General features: G+C 46.1%; 1 protein-coding gene across 1 annotated transcript in view; it reads left to right on the forward strand.

Moving 5' to 3' along the window:
* TTYH1 (tweety family member 1) overlaps nt 1–20290 on the forward strand; it is a 65226-nt gene that overhangs the window by 26599 nt on the left and 18337 nt on the right. Inside the window, exons 5-8 of the mRNA XM_060131251.1 lie at nt 8519–8655; nt 8769–8878; nt 15019–15075; nt 16412–16550. The gene's annotated coding sequence lies outside the window, so the exon portion shown is untranslated. The remainder of the gene's footprint in view (nt 1–8518; nt 8656–8768; nt 8879–15018; nt 15076–16411; nt 16551–20290) is intronic.

Genomic DNA, 20290 nt, shown 5'->3' on the forward strand with positions numbered 1-20290 from the left:
GGTAAGCCATAGCTGCTCACGTCGTAGGCGCCCCAAGGGAAACAGTGGCTATGACTCTGTGTCAAAAGGGGACTTGACCTTGAGTGCAGACCTCGGGGAAGGCCCCCCCATGATGCTGAGCTTAAGTAGGAGTGTGAGGATGGAGGAACTGTCAGCAGAGCTGAGAGTTGAGGAGAATCTAGGCAGAATCCTGACTCTAGCCCTGAGTCAGGAAATAATTTTGCAAGTTCTCAGAAGTAGACACAATTCCCAAAGCACTGGAAATTGGAGGACATTGAGGAGATGCTTCCATAGGGATTGAATGTGCAGGGCTTTGTAAAAGGCGACGTAAAGATTTGGGATTTGATCTTCAGGATAATGGGAAAGGTTTGTTGTTTTTTTTTTTTTTTTTTTGCGGTACGCGGGCCCCTCACTGCTGTGGCCTCTTCCGTTGCGGAGCACAGGCTCCGGACGCGCAGGCTCAGCGGCCATGGCTCACGGGCCCAGCCGCTCCGCGGCATGTGGGATCTTCCCAGACCGGGGCACGCACCCGTGTCCCCTGCATCGGCAGGCGGACTGTCAACCACTGCGCCACCAGGGAAGCCCAACGGGAAAGGGTTTCAACGTAAGCCTGGCATGATCAGATTTTTGTCTAAGATATATATACGGCCACTTCATGGAGACAGAATCGGAGGAGGCAATAAACATAAGAACTCACATTTTCTGAGCACCTGTTATGTGCCAGTCACCGTTCTGAGTCCTCCATATGGACAGTTTTCTTAATTCTCACAAGATTCAGTAGAGGAGTCGATCTGTTTTATAGATGAGGACAGGGAGGCTCAGAGGGGCAACCAGGGTGATTAGTGCTGTGCGTCAGGTAAGTGTTGGAGCTGGATTTCAACCTGGGAGGACCCTATGTTCTCACCTATTATTGTGATACTATATTTAGCAATAATATATAACATAAATGGACATTTTTATAGTTATTAAAACAAAACCGTGTGTATAGACCAGTTAAGGAGCTCTTGCCCTCCAGGGAAGACTTGAGTTGCTTGGGGTAGGGTGATAGCTGTAAGGGTTTTTTAAAAACGCACGGTTTCAAGAATGGAAACTAGGCTGAAAAGAAATGCTGATGGAAGTTTGGTTCCCAGAAATGTCTGACTGTGTTGTTTTAGATTAAACTTCCCACTGCAAAAAAGTAAAACAAAACAAACAAAAACAGAGAAAAAGCATAGAGAACATCTGTTTGTCAGCCTTGGAGAGCTTCCAAAGCAGACAGAGTTTATGGTTCCAAGTTACAAAAGGGGAAGGAATCCAAGAGAGGGGGATTTATCACTTGGGGATAGGTTTACACTGACAGTTTGCTGCTACTAAAAGTAAAAGCAGCAGAGAAGAGACTGAAAAGCTGGGTGGAACTTTGGGCCATCGCATTAAACAATATTTTCAAATTGAGGGCATCAGGCAGAAGGGTCCATCAGGAGGAAGTACCCCATAAACATCCCTGAAGGGTCACATCCTGGGATGAAGGTGATCTGGGCATTAGCAAGACCTCAGAAGGGGAGAAACCCAGTTATAAAAAGTGAAAAGGACTGGTCTTTAGTCCAAGCAAAAATATATCCTCTCTGGAGGAGAACAACCGTACAGAGTGGCAGAGTATCCCCAAAAACATCACACGCAATTTTTGGCACATAATCAAAAGCAATAAGGCATCAGGTGGTTAAGATTAGCCCAAAGAACCCAGAGGGGGGAAAAGTATGTCATAGAAATAGACCACGTTGGGCTTCAAATAATTATAACCACTATGTACAAATAAATGGCAAGATGGGAAATTTCAACAAAGAACTAGAAAATATGAAAACATAAATACAAATTCTAGAATTGAAACATGTAGTTACTGAAACTGTGAACTCAACTATGGGGTTAACAGCAAATTGGACTCAGCTGAAGAGAGAAAGAGTGACCTGAGACATAGGTCTCAGAGACCTACCCAGACAGAGGTACAGAGAGACTGAAGAATAAATATTCAGAAGAGGGCATGACTTACCTCAATTAATAAAATAAAGGGCATGAGACAAGTATGGGACATGCTAAAAAGGTCCAACATATGTGTAACTGGAGTCCCGTTAAGGGGAAGAGAGAGCAGAGGGAGGGATGGAGAGAAGGAAGAGAGAGAGAGAGAATTGCAGAACTGCAGTCTCACCTCACCACTTCTGCTAACACAACCCTGGACTGAACCACGTCAGCTGTCACCTGGATTATTGCAAGAGCCCCCTAACCTCCCCTGCCGACTCGTTATTTGTTTGGTTTGGGTTTCTAACATTCTTTTAATTCTTTTCCATTATGGTTTATCCCAAGATATTGAATATAGTTCCCTGGGCTATACAGTAGGACCTTGTTTACCCATTCTATATGCAATAGTTTGCATCTGCTAATCCCAAACTCTCAATCCATCCCTCCCCCACACCCCCTCCCCCACACCCCCTCCCGCTTGGCAACCGCAAGTCTGTTCTCTATGTCTGTGAGTCTGTTTTCTGTTTCTTAGACAGGTGCATTTGTGGCATGATTTTAGATTCCACATATAAGTAATATCATATGGTATTTGTCTTTCTTCCCCTACTCATTTTTAACCTCCCCCATGTGGTCTAATCTCAACCAAGCAGCAGTGTCACCCCGTTAAACTTAACAGTGCCTCCCAGAATTGGGGCCAAGCCCGGCAGATAGGGGAGGGCAGACACAGCCATGGCTGCCAAAGCACTAGGGATGCCAGCCAAGCTCGGTTCTGGAGTTTGGGCAGATCTAGATGAGAGAAAATGACTAGCCAGCATTATGGCTGTCATTCTCGGAAGTCATCTCCTTGCGAGTAAAAATCTGTTGAAGGAAAAAGGTGGATCTTACAGAAATGATGACGAGGCAACCAAGAAAAGCTAGCCAAAAGCTGATCCCTATGGAACGCTTTATTATTCCTGGGAAATTATGGGATAAAATAGGACTTTGGCTTTGGGCGGAGGCCTCGCTGAGCAGAGCAGTAGTAGAGGTCTTCACAGGGAGAGACGCTCACTGTCGACCTCCAGTCCCCAGAGCCGGGAGGAGGCTGCCAAGGAAGACCCTGGTCTGTCTCCTTTGAGAGGGAAGGTCTGAGGGGTACGTCACCCGTTCCCAATTACAGCCCTCGGAATGGAGGCGCAAGAATGATGTCCGGGTGTCCACACCGGGATGTCCACAAGGGGACTGAAGGCAGTTCTCCTGAAATGGTTGGCACTGCTTCCATATATATAATACACCAGTCCATTCATGAAAACCAAATCTCTTGTTCCTCAAAAAACTAAAAATAGAACTACCATGTGATCCAGCAATCCCACCTCCGGGTATTTTTCCAAAGGAGGCGAAAACCCGATCTCGAAGAGTTATCTGCACTCCTGTGTTCACTGCAGCATTATTCACAATATGCACAAGATATGGAAACAACCTAAGTGTCCATCAATGGATGAATGGATAAAGATGTGGTGTGGGACTTCCCTGGTGGTCCAGTGCTTAGGACTCTGCACTTTCACTGCTGAGGGCCCGGGTTCAATCCCTAGTCGGGGAACTAAGATCCCGCAAGCCATGTGGTTTGACCAAAATTAAATAAAATCACTTATTAAAAAAAAAAAAAAGATGTGCTGTATATATGAATACTACTCAGCTACCAGAAAAAATGTAGTCCTACCATTTGCCATAACACGATGGTTGGACCTTGAGGGCATTATATTAGGTGAGATTAGTAAGACTGAGAAAGACAAATACTGTATGATATCGCTTATATGTGGAATCTAAAAAAAGTGAAATAGTAACAGAGTGGAACGGTGGTGACGAGGGAAATAGGGAGATGTTGTTTAAGGATACAAACTTGCAACTAGTAGATAAGTCCTGGAGATCTAATGCATAGTATAGTGATTATGGATGATAAAACTGTATTCTAAACATTAAACCTGCTAAGACACTAGATCTTGAATGTTCCCACTGCAAGAAGAAATTATAATTAGTGACACAGCAGAGGTGTTAGCCAACGCTACAATGGCAATCATACTTCAGTATAAACGTATCAAATCAGGATGTGGTTCACTTTACACGATACTTACACAATATTATATGGCAGCTGTATCTCAATTTAAAGAAAACGGGGTGGGGGGGGACTTCCCTGGCAGTCCAGTAGTTAAGACTCTGTGCTTCCACCGCAGGGGCACAGGTTTGATCCCTGGTGGGGGAGCTAGGATCCCACATGCTGCACGGTGCGGCCAAAAGGAAAATAAATAAATAATAAAATTTTTTTTTTAAATGGGATCTTTCTCCAAAATACAAGCCTGATTCCATGGAATAAAGCACGCGGATAATAAAATACAATTTGGCAATAAAATGCAACCAAAACTAGCCACTTTGTATCACTCTGCTCAGAATCATTCCAGGGCTTGCCATCTCGGTCAGACTTACAGGGCTCTGCATCTTCTGTCATTGCATCTCCTCACTGGCTCTGCTTCAGCCACATGGGTGTCTTTGCTATGCCTAGAACACACCAAGCATGCTTCTGCCTCAGGACCTTTGCACATGCCGTTTTCTCTGCCTGGAATGTTCTTCCGCCAGAGATGCACGTGGCTCCTCGCCACATCCTGTCCTCTAGTCCTGCTCCAATGTTTCCTTCTCACTTAGACCTTCCCAGACCACCATCCTTTCTAAAACTGCTACACCGCCTCCAGACTGTATATTTATCTTTTGCTGTTTTTTAATTTTCCTTCAGCATGTATCACTAGCCTTGTTATGTATTTTCTTACTAATATTCTTTACTGTCTGTCTCCCTCTAGAATGTATTGCTATTCTAATCTCTAGAGGTTTTTTTTTTTTGGTAGCGTTTCCCATTGTATCCTTGCATCTAGAACAGTAACCGGCACATAGTAGATATTCAGTAAATATTTTTTTTTTAATTTTTTTTTTTTTTTTTTTTGCGGTATGCGGGCCCCTCACTGCTGTGGCCTCTCGCGTTGCGGAGCACAGGCTCCAGATGCACAGGCTCAGCGGCCATGGTTCACGGGCCCAGCCGCTCCGCGGCATATGGGATCTTCCCGGACCGGGGCACAAACCCGTGTCCCCTGCATCGGCAGGCGGACTCTCAACCACTGCGCCACCAGGGAAGCCCTCAGTAAATATTTTTGAATGCTGATAGATGAATAGATACATACAGAATATGGGAAGTATAGGGAAGCATATAGTGCATTATCATCGAATACAATTCCAGAGACTAGATTTCTATGTATGACTCTGGACTCTGCTACTTATAAGTTCTGTACTTTGAGCAAGTTAATCAATCTCTTTGTGCATCTGCTTCTTCCTCTGTAAATTTTTTAAAGTAATTGTTCCTAGCTCAGAATCACATCAGACTTCTCATCGACCACTGTGGAAATTAGAAGATGATGGAGAAATGTATTTGAAAATAACCTACGTACCAGTAAGGAAAGATCCCAGAGTGTATTGTTAGGTATCAAATCAAGGTCAATACAGTATTTATGGGAATTCCCTGGTGCCGCAGTGGTTAAGAATCTGCCTGCCAGTGCAAGGGACGCGGGTTTGAGTCCTGGTCCAGGAAGATCCCACATGCCACGGAGCAACTAAGCCCGTGCGCCACAACTACTGAGCCTGCGCTCTAGAGCCCGCGAGCCACAACTGCTGAGCCCATGTGCTGCAACTACTGAGGCCCGTGTGCCTAGGGCCCAGGCTCCTCAACAAGAGAGGCCACTGCAGTGAGAAGCCCATGCACCGCTGCAACTAGAGAAAGTGTCTGTGTGCAGCAACGAAGACCCAACACATCCAAAAATGAATAAATACATTTTTTAAAAAGTGTTTTGTGTTGTTTAAATAAGTAGAACATGCTATAGAAGAATAACTTTATAACATCCAAAGAATAACTTTATAACATCCAGGACCGAGGAGGAGTTTCCTAGATTCTTTTCCACATTTAGTTTCTCAATCCAACTGGAGTTAATTTTTGCATACGGTGTAAATTAGGAATCTAATTGTTTTATTTTTCCAAATGGACAATTAATGCTCTTTTTTTTTTTTGCATCCAATGAAGAGATCTTTCCTGGGTACCTGCTCGATGTCAGACATTTGTTGAAGGAATAGCTAGGTTTCGCCTTGTGATTTATTTTGAAAATTGTACAATCAATTTTTATTTATTATTTTAAAATTTATTTTATTGAAGTAGAGTTGACTTACAATGTTGTTTTAATTTCTGCTGTACAACAAAGTGATTCAGTTATACACGTATATACATTCTTTTTCATATTCTTTTCCATTGTGGTTTATCCCAGGATATTGGGACAGTTAATGGTCTTAATTTCATTCATGAAAGTGTTTCTTTTCTCCACTGGTATGTGATGCTCTGATAATCAAAAATAAATGCGTAAGTAATTGCTACCTGTAGGGCGCTGAAGGCACAGGCTTAATGAGAACAGATACGGTACCAAGATCCCTTCTAAGACTGGTGTCCATTCCCATCACCTTCCCAAACACAACCCCAAACCTTTCACTCAAGTAGGAGTTTCCTTTTCGTTCCTCCGCAGCGCCCTCTGCTGCCTCCTGTCAGATCCCACATCACAGAATGCCTAGAAATATGGACATTTCCCACATCTGTCCCCCACCCTAATTCACAAGCTGCTTCATCTCTGTCCCCAGAACGCAACATAGGCCCAGGAAAGTGACTGCTAAGAGTCTAAGTGAATAAAGCAGCCAGCATTTGTGGTTTTCTCTTTGGCCAAAAAAAAAAATTTCCAGATAAACTCACGACTGTTGTGGAATATTCAAAAAATACAGAAGAGCGCACAGAAGCATTACCCATCAGTTATACTCCAGAGAGAACCACTGTACTTTGCCTCCTTTTATCCACTTTTTTTCCATTTTTTTATTGTGGTAAAATACACATAACATAAAAGGTACCATCATGACCGTTTATAAGTGTCCAGCTCAGTAGAATTAAGGACATTTACACTGTTGTACAACCATCTCCACCATCCGTCTCTAGGACTGTTTTCATCCTGCAAAACTGAAACTGTACATTAAACAACCAAGCCCCACCCCCTTCCTCCATCCCCTGTCAATCGCCATTCTACCTTCTATTTCTATGAATTTGACTCTTCTAGGAACCTCATATAAGTGGGATCATCCAACACTTGTTATTTTCTGGGTATATTTTATAGTAGCCATCCTAACGAGTGTGGGGTGGGTTTTATCCAGGATTAAAGGCTGTTTTAAGATATCAAAATCCTGGGTAAGAGTCCTCCTCTCCTGAACTCATCCTGCAGCCTTTCGATGGGCTCCACGTGGTGGGACGCTCTGGGGCTGGGTGAGGGGTCGGTTTCTGCTTCTCCTCCAGGTTTCTTCTGTAGCTGGATCCCCACCAGGCACAGGGAGATGGGCACATTGTGAGTTTGTGTCTCCCATGTTTCAGAGAGCTGCTAGAATCCAGGAGATGGACCAGGTTCCTTTCGTGAACATCATCTCATTCCGCTCAGACCCTCTTCCGAGATCCCATTTCAGTTCAGTTCAAGTGGGAAAGGGGGAGTGGAATTCCATGCAGACTCAGGCCAGCTGGGTCTTTCACTGCTCAAATGGTTGAGGAGTGAAGGAAGCTGGGCCTCAAGGCTTTGGATTGGTGGATGCTGGGCAGGGGTGGGGGTGTTTGCAGGTAGGGTGATGGAAATGTAATCAAGTGTCCGATTTATATATTTAACATTAATGATAACAAGGATAGTTAGCATTCGTTAAGCAATTTCCAGGTCTGCACTAGGTCCGTGACACTTTTTATTCCATCATTTGTTCAAAATTGCCTGATACAACTGAAAGGGTTATTGTCAGGTCGGAGGAAGAAATGAGAGGCCAGAGGGGAAATATCCCCTTCACAAGGTCACACAGCAGCTGTGCGGGTGATGGGACCTCTTGCAGATTGTGGTACACAGAAAAATGCTCCCCCCACAAAGATGTCCACTTCCAAAGTCCCAGAGCTCGTAAATATGTTCCATTACGTGCAAGAGGCTATTAAAGTTGCAGGTGGAATCACGGTTGCTACTCAGCTGATCCTGAGGTGGGGAGATGAGCCTAGATTAACCAGGTGGGTTCCACGTAATCACGAGGATACTTATTAAAAGAAGGAGGCAGGAGAGTCAGGGAGAGATGTGAAGATGAAGGACGGGGCCACGAGTCAAGGAGTACAGGCGTCTCTAGAGGCTGGAATAAGGCACGGGAACAGATTCTCCCCAGGAGCCTCCAGAAGGAGGCCCTGCCCAGCGAGACCCATGTTACACTTCTTGCCTCAAGAGCTGTAAGTCAATACATTGGTGTTTTTCTGAGCCACAAAGGCTGTGGTCATTTGTTAAAACAACCACAGGAAATTACTACAGCCCTGAGAGCTGAAAGCAGAGCTGGCATTTGCACTGATCTTTGATATCTACATCCTATACTAGTCTGCTGGGACCGCTGCAGATTGGGTGGCTTAAGAGAAATCTACTGTCTTTAGTCCTGGAGCCTGAAATCAAGGTGTCGGCAAGATTGCTTTCTCCTGAGGCTTCTCTCCTTGGCTTGCAGACAGCCAGCTGTCTTCTACCTGTGTCTTCGTGTGGTCTACCCTCTGTGCCCGCACACGGAGAAAGATAGGTACCTGGTGTCTCTTCCTCCTCTTGTAAGGATACAAGTCCTGTTGGGTCAGGACCCCATCCTCATGACCTTAGTTAACTGTAGTCATCTCCTATTTCTGCTTTGATTTTTAGTGGAACTCATCCTGCTTTCATATTCACTGATATTCGGACACAATGACGCTGCTGCATGATAACCTCTATGAGCATGTTTTCTTCTCTGGGAACAAGGAAGTATATGGTCGGTAAGTTGTGTTTTTTTTAATAAATTTATTTGTTTTTATTTTTGGCTGCGTTGGGTCTTTGTTGCTGCACGCGGGCTTTCTCTAGTTGCGGCGAGTGGGGGCTACTCTTCCTTGCGGTGCACGGGCTTCTCATTGCGGTGGCTTCTTTTGTTGCAGAGCACGGGCTCTAGGTGCTTGGGCTTCAATAGTTGCAGCATGCGGGCTCAGTAGCTGTGGCTCAAGGGCGCTAGAGCGCAGGCTCAGTAGTTGTGGCGCATGGGCTTAGTTGCTCCGCGGCATGTGGGATCTTCCCGGACCAAGACTCGAACCCGTGTCCCCTGCATTGGCAGGTGGATTCTTAACCCCTGCGCCACCAGGGAGCCCGGTAAGTTTTTTCTAAAGCACATTACTGCCTTGGGAGATGGCATTATTGTTGGTTCCTTTGATTTTTCTTATTTTGTTGATTGTACTGGGATGTTCAAGTTTCTTGTGCTAGCCTCATGGATTTGCACTGCTGTTGGATTTGCACTGTTGTTGTTGAGGCTAGGGCGGGCCACCCCAAAATATGCCACCATAGACATGTTGTTTATTTTGTGTTAAAGTTGCTGGAGGAGCAGCTGATGTGAGGACACTCTGACCTGTGTCTCCCTGAAGGTGTCTTTTATACGAGAGGTACCCTTCCTGCATCTGGAGGTAGAAGGACACCCTTATCCTCTGAGACAGGGAATTTGGAGCCAAAAAGCCTGTAGAAACAAACCTTGTTGCTTTACTAATTTACTAGCCAAGCCCAAACTCTTTAGATTCTTCAACTAAACATCCAAAGCCGAAGTTTCTTTGTACTGTCAATTCCTCACCAATTTATTCTTTGTCTAAAAAGTATAAAAGCTGCCGGCTTTAGCCACTTCTTAGGTCCTTTTTTTTTTTTTTTTTTTTTTTGTGTTACGCGGGCCTCCCACTGCTGTGGTCTCTCCCGTTGCGGAGCACAGGCTCCGGACGCGCAGGCTCAGCGGCCACGGCCCACGGGCCCAGCCGCTCCGCGGCACGTGGGATCTTCCCGGACCGGGGCACGAACACGTGTGCCCTGCATCGGCAGGTGGACTCTCAACCTCTGCGCCACCAGGGAAGCCCTGAGGTCCTATTTCTAAGAGTCCTCTGTGCGAACTAATTAAAATTTGTTTTCCTCCTGTTAATCTGCCTTGTGTCTACTTTATTATTAGTCCAGACACAATTAGTCAACAGGGGTACAGGGGAAATTACCCGCTCTCCGACATAGTTCGGTGTAATTTTAAATTTTATTTCTTTATTAACAGATTTATTGAGGTGTAATTGATTTTTTTTAAAACTTGCGCATGTTTAATGTATATCATTTGATGAGTTTCGACCCAGGCAGTAGTTTTTAAAGCTCCTTCAAGTTCATGCATTTTCTGTCCATTCTGCTCTTCACAGCAGCTCATTCCAGGCATTTGCATCTCCCAGTACAGAAGGGGAGGTGGAGGCTCCCCAAGGAGAAAGGATGTGTTGAGGCGTTGGAGAGAGTTGGGGGGCTGGGAGGGCAGTCACCTGGCCCTGGTCCTGGAGGCTGAGGGGCAGAGACCGCCCACCTGGAGCTGCAAAGAATTAACTTGTATCTTGAGCTCCCTCTTGTGGCCGCAGTGGAGAAATTCCCTTCCAGGTTGAAGGAAAAATGTTTATTTAGGCTGCGTTGGGTCTTCGCTGCTGCGTGCAGGCTTTCTCTAGTTGCGGTGAGCAGGGGCTACTCTTCGTTGCGGTGCTCGGGCGCCTCACTGCGGTGGCTTCTCGTTGCGGAGCACGGGCTCTTGGCGTGCGGGCTTCAGTAGCTGTGGCTCACGGGCTCTAAAGCTCAGGCTCAGTAGTTGTGGCGCTCGGGCTTAGTTGCTCCACAGCATGTGGGATCTTCCCGGACCAGGCATCAAACCCCTGTCCCCTGAATTGGCAGGCGGATTCTTAACCACTGTGCCACCAGGAAAGTCCCGGAAAAATGTTTTTTTTATCCTACAAATTCATGTCTTCATTCAATAAGCATTTGCTGATCCTCTACTGTATGCCAGACGCTGTTTGAGGTTCTTGAGGCCCATCAGTAAACAAACAAAAATCCCTGCCCTTGAGGATATTATATTCTTGCAGAGGGAGACAGATGGAACCCTGAATCTGTACTGTGTATTGTCTATGTCCCTGGTACCCAGAAGAGGGGCTTAAATACTAGAAGCTTCCATGGCACTCAGTAAATAAATCGTCTGGGTAATTATGATTGGATTTCTATAAAAGGCCAGCTAATTATGGCAGGGTTCTAGGAATTGGCCCATAATTATGTACAGTCACTGAAGTATGTAGAGTAGCTAGAAGCAACTAGGGGATCATGGTATAGTCTTAGGAACCACCAGCTGGGTAATTGCACCAGGAGCTCCTAGAACCAGCTGGGTAATCAGAGTCCCTGGGATCTTCTGGATAATTACCACAGGCTCATGGAATCCACAGTGATAAGAGAAGGGTCCCAAGTACAGACATCAGGAAATGCTGGAGGTGTTTTTGATTGTCACAACTGGGGAGTGACGCTGTGGCATCTGGCGAATGGAGGCCAGGGTTGCTCCCAGGCATCCTGCAATGTGCAGGGCAGTGCAGGACAGCCCGACGGCAAAGAGCCATCTGTGCTGTTTTAGTCTGTTCAGGCGGCTCTAACAGAATGCTATAGAGAGTGCAATAACATTTATTGCTCACAGTTTTGGAGGCTGGGAAGTCTGAGATCTGGGTGACAGTATAGTTGGATTCTGATGAGGGTCCTGGTTTCCTCATATGGTGGAGAGAGAAAATGGTCCCTCACCAGACATGGAATCTAGCAGCACCTCGGTCTTGGACAGCCTCCAGAACTGTGAGAAATAAATGTTGCCCAGAAGCCACCTGGCCTCTTCTTTGTTAGAGCAGCCAGAGCAGAGTAAGATGTTGATCAATGCCTGAAAACATTTTATATATACTGAACCCTTAAGTAAGGTTAGTTAGTAAAAGTAGCAGTGATTGTACTCTGATTCGTAGTGTATCAATTCAGAGTCTCAGTCTGCAAGCAACAGAAAATAACTGGTTAGTTTGGGCCAAGAAGGAATTTATTACCAAGATACTGGGTAGCTTTTGGAACGGAAGGGAAGACTAGAGAAATCAAGCTGTGAGAATAGGCAGGAAACAAAGGAGGCAAAGCATCTTTGCCTTAACTCAAGAGGAAAAGTCCCACACATGGGACTGTATGATAGGTTGAGCCCAGGACCCCTGCTCACTGTCTACCTGTGATATTGTGGTTTATAGGAAGAAATATAATTTGGTCTTTTTCCCTGTTTCTGTCACAGAGCTCCTAAAACCCTTGGAATTTCCTAAGTGATAGGAGTGATAAAGGTGTCTTGATATTCCTAACAAACCCCTTTCAATAGCCCCTGAATTTGTTAATGAGGTGACTTTTGGAAGCACCTGAGGGTGGGGCTGGTTGCCAGGAGAACCAACCATGTGATTAGAGGGTTGGAGCTTTCGGTCTCACCACCCTCCCCCCAGCCCCAACCACCAGGGAGTGGAGAGGGGCTGGAGGTTGAATCGATCACCAATGGCCGTGATTTAATCAATCTTGCCTATGTATTGAAGCCTCCATAAAACCCCAAACGGAAGGGGTTTAAACGGAGAGCTTCCGGGCTGGTGAACACGTGGAGATTTGGGGAGGGTGGTGCTCCTCAGAGAAGAGAGTATGAAAACTCCGAGCCCCTTCCCATGTAAATCCTTTGCATCTTTTCCATTGAGTGAACTGTAAGGCATCCAGCTGGTGTCCGGAGAATTGCTTGGTGGTACGGGGGGAAAACACATGTGGGAGTGGGTGTCAGAAACATACTACCTCAAACGGCGGAGACAGCTGCTACAGAGAAAGGCCGAATAGACTTCCCGCTAAGGCTGGGACTGCTGGAAGCTTCTTTCCAAAGAAGAGAAGGGTCCCAACTCAGAGATCCGACAGTGACACACACGCTCTGCAGCACTGCGACTACCCATCCCAGTGACTCCTTAAATAAAACCTCTCTTCCCACACACGTTTTGCCAGGTGCCTGGAGGGTTTTTTTTAATAACTGAAGAGACTAACAAGACTGAGGGTGAGATGACTGTTACAGGCTGAGTTTCTCCTCCAACATATTATTATGAAAATGTTTCAAACACACAGAGGAGTTGACAGAATGTAACAGTGACCGCCCACATACACACTACCTGGGTTCAACCATTGACATTCTACTCTGTTTTATCACGTAGCTATCCATCAACCCACTTGGGGTGTTTGGGGTGCCTTTATTATTTTTTTAAATTATTTTTAAAATTTTCGGCTGCATTGGGTCTTCATTGCTGTGCACGGACTTTCTCTAGTTGCGGTGAGCAGGGGCTACACTTTGTTGCCGGGCGTGGGGTTCTCGTTGCGGTGGCTTCTTTTGTTGCGGAGCGCGGGCTCTAGGCGTGCGGGCTTCAGTAGTTGTGGCACGGGCTCAGTAGTTGTGGCACGTGGGCTCTAGAGCAGAGGCTCAGTAGTTGTGGCACACGAGCTTAGCTGCTCCGTGGCATGTGGGATCCTCCTGTACCAGGGATCGAACCCGTGTCCCGTGCGTTGGCAGGTGGATTCTCAACCACTGCGCCACCAGGGAAGTCCCTGGGGTGCCTTTAAAAGTCAGTTGCAGGGACTTCCCTGGTGGCGCAGTGGTTAAGAATCTGTCTGCCAATGCAGGGAACGTGGGTTCGAGCCCTGGTCTAGGAGGATCCCCCATGCCACGGAGCAGCTAAGCCCGTGCGCCACACTACTGAGCCTGCGCTCTAGAGCCCGTGCTCTGCAACAAGAGAAGCCACCGCAATGAGAAGCCCGCGCACCACAACGAAGAGTAGCCCCCGCTCGCCGCAACTAGAGACAGCCCACGCGCAGCAACGAAGACCCAACACAGCCAAAAAATAAATTAAATAAAGTCAGTTGCAGACTTCAGTATGCTTCCGCCTGAATATTTCAGCAAGTGCATCATTACCTAGAGTTCAAACTTCATGTTCCTTCTTTTTTGTTGTGTGTTAAAATGTGCGTTCAGTGAAATGAAATGGACACATTTAAATGTACTAGGAGCTGTGTTTTGACAGTTAGATGCCCAAACCACCATCAAGATATAAAATACAGTCACTGTCCCTGAAAAATGGTGGGTGCAGGGGCTGGGGGCTGGGGGGGATGGGGAATTGGTGTGTAGTAGGAACAGAGTCTCAGTTTTACAAGTTGAAAAAGTTCTATGGAAGGTGGCGACGGTTGTACACTGTGAATGTATTTGGTGCCACTGAACTCACTTAAAAATGGCTAAAATGGAAATTTAATGTTATGTACATTTTTACCACATTTTAAAAATGAAAAATTAAAATTGAATAAAAACAAACTTAAGTGGGGATCATTAACTTCATTTTGCAGCTAAGAACACTGAGGCCAGATCAGGGGTGTGAGTGCCATGGGACTGCAGGCCTATACAGTGAGGGATTTGGGATTTGAACCCACATGTGTGTCCCTCTGAGTTCATCCGTTTTCTTTCTCCAGCCAGTTTTCCATCCTCTTGTGCAAACATTCCCAGCAGTTGTGATAATAATAGCAGACGCAGTGGCAGTTGTAATAGTAAAAGGAAAAATGATAACCAAAATGAGTTCCATCCACTCACCAGATTCTTACTCAGCCGTAAAGCAAAGACGAGCCGATACATTCCACCCTGTGGATGAACCTCGAAATGTGACTCTGAGTGAAAGAGCCACACATAGAAGGTCACCCACTGTATGGTTCCATTTCCAGGAAATGTCCAGAACAGGCAAATCCAGAGAGACAGAAAGCAGACGAGTGCTTGCCTGGGGCTGTGGGGAGGGGAACGGGAGTGTCTGCTAACAGGTACGGGGCTTCCTTTGGGGTGATGAATATTTTCCGGAACTAGATAGAGCGATGGTTGCGCTGCTTGGGGAACGTGCTAAATGTCATTGAATTGCATGCTTTAAAATCATTAAATTACTTTTTAATTTATTTTTTTCAAAACTTTTTATTGAAGTATAGTTGACTTACAATGTTCTCTTAGTTTCAGGTGTACAGCAAAGTGACATATATATATATATCCATATATATACTTTTTCAGATTCTTTTCCATTATGGTTTATTACAGGATATAAAATATAGTTTCCTGTGCTATACGGTAGGTCCTTGTTGATCTATTTTATATATAGTAGTGTTTTTCTGTCCATCTCAAACTCCTAATTTATCCCTCTCCCTCTCCTTTCCCCTTTGGTAACCAGAAGTTTGTTTTCTATGTCTGTGAGTCTGTATCTGTTTTGTAAATAAGTTCGTTTGTACAGTTTCTTAGATTCCACATATAAGTAATAAAATATTTGTCTTTCTCTGGCTTACTTCACTTAGTATGATGATCTGTAGGTCCATCCATGTTGCTGCCAGTGGCATTATTTCGTTCTTTTCTGTGGCCGAGAAGTATTCCATGGCACGTGTGTGTGTACGCGTGTGCGCACGCGCGCGCGTGCGCGTACCACGTCTTCTTTATCCATTCATCTGTCATGGATGCCTAGGTTGCTTCCATGTCTTGGCTATTATAAATAGTGCTGCTATGAACATTGGGTGCATGTATCTTTTCAAATTAGAGTTTTCATCTTTTCTGGATCTATGCCCAAGAGTGGGATTGCTGGATCATATGGTAATTCTATTTTTAGCTTTTTAAGGAATCTCCATACTGTTCTCCATAGTGGCTGCACCAACTTACATTCCCACCAACAGTGTAGGAGGGTTCCCTTTTCTCCACACCCTCTCCAGCATTTTTAAATGGTTAATTTGATGTGAATTTCCTCTCGATAAAAAAATAACAGCTAATGGGCTTCCCGGGTGGCGCAGTGGTTGAGAGTCCGCCTGCCGATGCAGGGGACACGGGTTCGTGCCCCGGTCCGGGAAGATCCCACATGCCGCGGAGCGGCTGCGCCCGTGAACCATGGCCGCTGAGCCTGCGCGTCCAGAGCCTGTGCTCCGCAACGGGAGAGGCCACAACAGTGAGAGGCCCACGTACCACAAAAAAACAAAAACAAAAACACAACAAACAAGCAAAAACCCAACCTATCTGTAAAGTTATGGAGAGCTGGAGAGTCATTTTTTGTGAAGGTGCACAAACCTTCTCGGGACTTCCCTGGCGGTCCAGTGGTTAAGGCTCTGTGCTTCCACTGCAGGGGGCCCGGGTTCGATCACTGGTCGGGGAACTAAGATCCCGCATGCCTCGCGGTTTGGCCAAAAATAAATAAATAATTTTTAAAATGAAAAAAATAAAAACCTTCTCAAAGGAGAGCATAAAAGAATGTTAAAAGCGGGAATAAGAAAAGCCTGGGAGGTGTTGAAAATAACCGTTACCTTGATTGTGGTGATGGTATCACAGTGTTTGCATTTGTCCAAAGTCATCAAATAGTATACATTAAATATATGCAGTTCTGTGTATATCAATACTTATACCTCAATAAAGCTGGGGTTTTTTTTTAAAGGGAATTTCCCCTATCTCTCCCCTTTGATTGAGGTCCCAGTGGGAAAGTGCATAGGTGATAAATGTCTGCCTGTTCTAAAGAGAAGCTTCAGACATGCAGAGGTCCAGAGTGGCACAATTACCCCATCACCCGTCTTGAGGTAAGGGACTCATAAGAGGGTGGGGCTCTTGCAAACGTACTTTGCAGAAGAGAGCGGGCGTTCCTTTCTTGTAGGGTGCTGTGGACTGAATGTGCTCCCACCCCTCAACCCCCAGATCACATGCTGAAGCCCTGACTCCCAATGTACCATTGTATTAGGAGGTGGGGCCTTTGGGAGGTGATTAAGTCATGAGGGTGGAGCCCTCACGTGGGGATTAGTGACCTGGTAGGAAGAGGAAAGCACGCCAGAGTGCCCCCCACCCTGTGTCTCTGTCTCTGACTCTGTCTCCCTCGTGAGGACACAGCTAGAAGGGCAGTCAACTGCAAGCCAGGAAGAGACGGTGCCCCCTGCCCTTGGAACCTGTGAGTATGGAAACCATCTTGTTGAGACAGTAGCCTTCTGATCCTGTGGCCTCACCGTGCCTGAATAATAATGAAGTCTATTATTTTAAGACATCTCAGAACCTCCATGGGACAGAGCTGGAGCATGGTGGAACAGGACAGGATCCCCTGAACTTGGGGCTACGGGGCTGGGGTGTGGGGAGGTGAAGCTGGGCAGCCGGCGGGAACCTCCCCTGCTGGTATACCCAGCACGCACAGCAGAAGCAGGTTTGCCTGCCACTGAGAACACCCCAGAGGACTGCCGGAGGGGAGAAGGCCCCGGGGGATGGGGCGCGTGTATCCTGAAGAAGAGAAGCGGCCAGGAGGGTCACGGTAGGACAAGGGCTGAGCGAATACAGCACAGACGGGGGGGGGGGGGGGGGGGGGGGGTGACTTCAGGTGGTACCGTGATAGGTAAACGCCCACTGCAGAGTCTGGCGTGATCCAAGTTACTTTCCCCTCATGTCAAGATCTGCTGCAGGCGTTCCTGGACGGGCGGACCCTGCATCCCACGCAGGACCCTGCTGCGGGGGGAGGGGGGCAGCGGGAGAGGCAGGCCACACCTGGAAATAAGTGATGCCCGTCATCTCTGTGGATACTGCAACGGCCAGAAGCAATCATGCCCACCAGGGAGATAAATGCCAGTACCTGGTGGGAAAGGATACACGGAATGGATGTGATGCTCACCACTACGTCAGGACGGTCCGCCGCAGGATGCAAACAATCTTACGTAACATCCGCTCAGTCAATATCACTGGGCAACCGCAAAACACCCACTCTCTCCATAGATGATGACTTGTTTCTTTGTCTGGTACCCCTTTATCTTCGCTTTCTGTAGAAAAGATTTTTTTTTCTTAATGTCAATTTTTAAAAATTGAAGTATAGTTGATTTACAATATTGTGTTACTTTCAGGTGTACAGCAAAGCGATTCAGTTATATTTATTGAGATTATATTGCATTATAGGTTATTATAAGATAATGACTATAGTTCCCTGCGCTATACAGTAAATCCTTGTTGCTTATCTATTTTATGTATAGTAGTTTGTATCTGTTAATCCCATAGTCCTAACTTATCCCTCCCTGCCCCTCTCTTTCTACTTTGGTCACCATAAATTTGTTTTCTATGTCTGTGAGTCTGTCTCTGTTTTGTATATAGATTCACTTGTGTTATTTTTTAGATTCCACATATAAGTGATATCATGTAATATTTCTCTTTCTCTGACTTACTTCACTTAGTATGACAATCTCTAGGTCCATCCACGTTGCTGCAAATGGCATTATTTCATTATTTTTTATGGCTGAGTAATATTCTGTTATATGTATATACCACATCTTTTTAAACCAATCCTCTGTTGATGGGCACTTGGGTTGTTTCCATGTCCTGGCTATTGTAAATAGTGCTGCTATGAACACTGAGGTGCAGGTATCTTTTCAACTGAGAGTTTTCATCTTTTCTGGATCTATGCCCAGGAATGGGATTGCCGGCTCATACGGCAACTCTGTTTTTAGTTTTTTGAGGAACCTCCGTACTGATTTCCATAGTGGCTGCACCAATTTACATTCCCACCAACAGTGTGGGAGGGTTCCCTTTTCTCCACACCCTCTCCAGCATTTGTTATTTGTAGACTTTTTGATGATGGCCATTCTGACTGGTGTGAGGTGAAACCTCCTTGTGGTTTTGATTTGCTTTCTCTAATAATTAGCGATGTTGAGCATCTTTTCATGCACCTGTTGACCACCCGTATGTCTTCTTTGGAGGAATGTCTATTTAGTTGTTTTGCCCATTTTTGGATTGGTTTTTTTTTATATTGAGTTGTATGAGCTGTTTGTAGATAAGATTTCTTGAGACACCCAACCACAGAGTTGCCTCTGCTCCCTGACAACACCCAAATCCAGGGCAAGCTCTCTTCCTTTGACCCTGCTCAAAATGACCCAGTGAATCTAAAGCCAATTATAGCATCTTTCTAACACCCTCTGTATCGCTTTCTCATGCTGCCATGACAAAGCGCCACAGACTGGGGGGTGTCAACAACAGAAATTTATTTTCTCGCAGTCCTGGAGGCTGGAAGTCCGAGATCAAGGTGTCGGCAGGTTAGGTTTCTTCTGAAACGTCTCTCCTTGGCCTGGTTGCTTTCTTGCCGTGTCCTCACGTGGTTGTCCTTCTGTCATGTCTGTCATGTCTGATCTCCTCTTCTTATGAGGGCTGCAGTCATATTTGATCGGGACTCCCCCTAATAACCTCATGTTAACTTGATAACCTTGTCAAAGGCCCCATCTCCAAACATAGTCACATCTGAGACACTGGGGGTGGGAATTTCAACAGATGAATTTAGGGGGACCCAGTACAGCCCGTAGCACCCTGTTGCTTGGTCTGGGTCACATCTCACCCCAGGATGTGTGTTCTCTCTCACTGTGATGAGTACTAAACCCAGCTTGTTCAACTGCAGGTATGTTCCTGGTGGTCTTGGGCTAAGCAGTAATTTGCTGCTGAAGAAGGGAAGCAGGAATTCTGGGTGGACTTGAGGGAAGGAGGAAGCGGGGCGGAGGGGGGCTTCCCAAGGATTCCCATGAGACAAAGAGCTATCAGACGGGCACAGCTTGGGAAGGAGAAGAAAGAAAGGCGTGTGTATCTCAGAGGCAGGAAAAGAGAGCAAGGTGAGCGGGCAAACCAACCATGGGTCACCCCCTCCCTTGGTCTGTGGGGTCTTAGGTCAAGCCTCCGCCTGGAAACAGATGGATGTTTTGATATTAAGTTAGGCTGCACTGTTGACCCCCTGAAATTGGGACAGTTGGAAAACCCCCAGATGGCAAGAAAATCGAGAAGATCTGCTCCTGATATAGCCACGGAGGAGGGAAAGGGGGCTCAGACAGATGGAGTGTGCAGGCAGGGTGAGAACGAATGAAGCTGTCTCCTGTTCGTACCCGTGAGCCTAGACTTGTTTTTTTTTTTGTTTTTTTTTTTTTTTACTCTTTATCATTTTTAAAAAATGGATTGCTTTTTTTTAAATAAAATTTTTAATTTAGAATAGTTTCACATTTACAGAAGAGTTGCAAGGATGGTACAGAGAGTTCCTCTACACCCTTGGCCCCATTTCCCCTGCCGCTAACATCTTAGATTGCTCTGGTGCCTTCCTCACAGCTAATGAACCTAGACTGATGCCCTGTAGTTAACTACAGCCCATATATTTTTTTTTGTTTTGTCTCTTTTGTTTGTTTGTTTCTTTGCGGTACGCGGGCCTCTCACTGTTGTGGCCTCTCCCGTTGCGGAGCACAGGCTCCGGACGCGCAGGCTCAGCGGCCATGGCTCACGGGTGCAGCCACTCCGCGGCATGTGGGATCTTCCTGGACCGGGGCACGAA

This window comes from Lagenorhynchus albirostris, chromosome 19, assembly GCF_949774975.1.
Source record: "Lagenorhynchus albirostris chromosome 19, mLagAlb1.1, whole genome shotgun sequence".
Lineage (NCBI taxonomy): Eukaryota > Metazoa > Chordata > Mammalia > Artiodactyla > Delphinidae > Lagenorhynchus > Lagenorhynchus albirostris.